Source organism: Sturnus vulgaris, unplaced genomic scaffold (genome assembly GCF_052056855.1).
Source record: "Sturnus vulgaris isolate bStuVul1 unplaced genomic scaffold, bStuVul1.hap1 Scaffold_192, whole genome shotgun sequence".
Taxonomy (NCBI): Eukaryota; Metazoa; Chordata; class Aves; order Passeriformes; family Sturnidae; genus Sturnus; species Sturnus vulgaris.
This window is the reverse complement of record NW_028276155.1, coordinates 2,243,366-2,247,500: the sequence shown is the minus strand read 5'-3', so window position 1 is coordinate 2,247,500 and position 4,135 is coordinate 2,243,366.

The window sequence follows — 4,135 nt, the reverse complement described above, 5'->3', positions numbered from 1 at the left end:
AGCTCTCATTGGAATATTTGCTCCAATATTTTTCCAGCAGCAGCTCCAGCACCCAGTTCCTCCTCCTGGCCTTTCCAGACCAGAGCTGCAGCTCCCGCCCTTGGGGCTCTTCCTGGGCATCGCCAAGGCTGCCCTTCTGGGCAACGGCTTCCTCATCCCTGTGAGAGTCTGCGACCACCAGCTGCACACCCCGAGGGACTTCCTCCTGCTCAACTTCTCTCTGCTCCACCAAGGCTCCATCTGCACTGCTGTCCCTAAAGCCATGGCCAATTCCCTCTGGGACACCAGTGGTCCCATCTGTTTCTACTGTCACCAAAAAGGACAAGTACTGATAGTCTGCAAAAAGAGGCAGCAGGATGAAAAGATGTTTCAAGAAGATTAGGGAGGTCAGGGGCTCATTTATTTAATGAGGACCAAAACATCAGAAGAGCCCTTGATAAAATTAAAAGTAGGTCCTCAAAATGAAGAAATCACATTTTTAGTAGATACTGGGGCTTCTAGGTCCACAGTGAGAAAATTGCCTCCAGGCTATAGTGTTAGCTGCGAGCATGTCCTCGTAATAGGGGTTAAAGGGGAAGTTTTTCAGGTTCCCATAATTAAAGATGTACAAATAGAATCTGATACAAGATTTGGGTTGAATGATTTATTACTAATACCTGAGGCAAATAAGAATTTATTAGGAAGGGATTTAATAATAGCCCTGGGAATTCAAATAAAGCCCTGTGAAGGACCAGTTAAAATTTACTCTTTAACTGAAGATAATCAGGAGATTAGTGATACAGTGTGGTATTCCGGAGAAGTGGGAAAGTTAAACATTCAGCCCCTAAGCACTGAAATACAGAATCCAGAAATCCCCATTCAAGTAAAACAATATCCAATATCACTGAGAATCGGAGGGGATTGAAACCAATAATTGAGAATTTGAGGCAGCAGGGGATATCAGAACCTTGCATGTCAGCACATAACAGCCCCATTGTGCCGGTAAAGAAGCCTGATGGCAGTTACCAACCAGTTCAGGATCTCAGGGCAGTCAATCAAAGCACCATTACTCGTTTTCCAGTGGTGGCCAATCCATGTACTTTACTAAGCCAATTGGCCCCTCACTATACTTGGTATAGTGCAGTGGATTTAAAAGATGCTTTTTGGACTTGCCCTCTGGATGAGAGTAGCCGGAACTATTTTGCCTTTGAGTGGGAGGGCCCAGACACAGGCAGAAGAGAACAGCTTAGGTGGACAGTAATACCCCAAGGTTTCACTGACTCACCAAACCTTTCTGTGGAGCATTAGAAGATCTCTTGAAGTCCTTTGAGTTACCTAGAGGGATTAAGTTGTTACAGTATGTAGATGATTTGTTATTAGCTGGAGAAACTGAAGAAGACACTAGGAAAGGGACTATACAGCTTTTAAATTTTTTATGAGAAAATGAGTTAAAAATATCCAGGTCAAAGTTACAATTTGTGGAGTCAGAAGTACGTTATTTAGGTCACTGGATCAGTAAGGGAAGGAAAAAACTAGGCCCTGAAAGGGTTTCAGGAATATTGAATATGGGATCCCCAAAGTCTAAAAGAGAAATAAGACAGTTTTTGGGTCCTTTGGGCTATTGCAGACAGTGGATAGAGGGATTTAGTGGGAAAGTAAAATTCTTATATGAAAAATTGACTACAAATCACTTGAAATTGAATGAAAAGGATCAGGAAAATTTTAAGCAAGTTAAAGAGGCCCTGCTGCAAGCTCCTGTCTTAAGCCTTCCTGATTTAGACAGGCCACTTCAATTATTTGTTAATACAATTGATCAAACAGCTTATGGAGTATTGACTCAGGATTGGGCAGGAAGTCAAAAGCCAGTGGGATATTATTCCAAATTGCTTGATCCAGTTAGCAAGGGCTGGCCAACATGTTTACAAGCTCTGGTAGCAACAGCATTGTTAGTAGAAGAGGCCCAAAAAATAACTTTTGGGGCACCACTGGAAGTATACACTCCCCATAACATTAGAGGAGTTCTTGCTCAAAAGGCTGAAAAATGGTTAACAGATAGTTGAATATTAATTAAAGTATGAGGCTATCTTCATAACCTCTCCAGAATTAGAATTAAGAGTGACAAATGTACAAAGCCCAGCCCAGTTTCTGTACGGGGACCCAGGGGAAAAATTAATACATGATTGCATAAAGGTCATAGAATTACAAACAAAAATACGTCCAGATTTAAGGGAAGAGGAACTGCGAACAGGAGAAAAATTATTTATTGATGGATCATCTCGAGTGGTAAATGGGAAAAGAAAATCTGGATATGCCATAATTAGTGGAGAAAAATTAGAAGTAAAAGAATCTGGTCCTCTTAACTCATCCTGGTCAGCACAAGCCTGTGAACTTTATGCATTACTCCGTGCATTGTTGCTATTAAAAGATCGAGAGGGAACCATATACACGGACTCAAAGTATGCTTATGGGATTGTGCATACCTTTGGAAAAATCTGGAAAGAAAGGGGATTTGTAAACACTCAAGGGAAAGGATTAATACACCAAAGATTAGTCAGTGAAATACTTGAGGCTTTAAAAGGTCCAAAAAAGATAGCAGTTGTACACGTAAAAGGACACCAGAGGGGGAGAGACATTAAAACAAGAGGAAACAATTTGGCCGATGATGAAGCAAAAAGAGTTGCCCTAAGGGAAAACACCAGTGTAATTATGACTTTTAAAGAGACAGAAACACAAACTGAAACACCATACTTTTCTTTAACAGAGATAGAAACTATAAAGAAATTAGGGGCAACCATGAAGGAAGAAGAATGGATTCTACCAGATGGTAGAAAAGTAGTCCCAAAACCTATAGCCTGACAGATCCTGGACAACTTACATCGAAGAACTCACTGGGACACAAGAGCACTTTGTAACTATTTTTAAAATTTTATGGGTGTATAGGAATATTTGAAATTGGAAAACAAATCACACAAGGATGTCTCACATGTCAGAAAGTGAACAGAAAAGTGTTGAGGAGTCCTCCCTCTGGAGGTCGTCGGACAGCCTATCAGCCATTCGAAAAGATCCAAGTTGACTTTACTGAATTACCTAAAATAGGCAGGTGGAAATATCTGCTGGTTATAGTAGATCAGTTGACTCAGTGGGTAGAAGCATTCCCTGCGGCTAGAGCCACAGCTCAAACAGTAACTAAAATTTTATTGGAGCATATTATTCCACGATTTGGAATAGTACAAGTTATTGATTCAGATCTGGGCACTCATTTTACTGCGAGAATAATTAACAGTTTAAGCCAAGCACTAGGAATTACCTGGGAATATCATACCCCATGGCATCCCAAAAGCTTGGGACGAGTTGAAAGGATGAACCAAACTATTAAACAACAACTAACTAAATTAATGATAGAAACTAAATTACCACGGACTAGATGCCTTCTCATAGCCATGTTAAATATAAGAACTAAGCCCCACTCTGAAACTTGGATCTCACCATATGAGATGTTATATGGATTGCCTTACCCCCAAGGCATGACAATGGATCCCTCACTAGTCGGGGACAAAACCATTCAGGGGTATCTTAAATCCATCACAAACAATTTGAGGGAATTAAGAGAGAAAGGCATTTCAGCTCAAACCACTCCTCTCGATTTTCCAGTACATTCTATCCGACCAGGACAGTATGTGTTGACAAAATGCTGGAGAGGAGGAAGTTTAGAACCTCAATGGGAGGGACCAATTCTGGTTCTTTTAACCACAGAAGAAGCAGTCTGAACAGCAGAAAAAGGCTGGACTCATGCTTCACAAGTAAAAGAACCAATACAAAAAAAAGATTGGAAAATTATTTCAGCACCAGGAGACCTAAAAATCAATTTAAAAAAACCCCAGAATTTAAAAATTGATTAAATTCCACCCAGATTAAGAAAAACAACATATAGAAATTTTATTAATTTCATGATTAGGAGGAAAGGAGAACTTAATACTAAAAAGCTGCAGTGATAAGAAATTCGCATAAAATCATTGTATCTTGGGACAAAAGGGGAGATGTAAGATATATATGGGAAAAGATATTATTGTATGCTGTTACTGCTTGAAATATCAATTGAAGATGTTTTGAGAAGTACATGGTTGTCATTTAGACATCCTGCATTGGCTGCCAACTG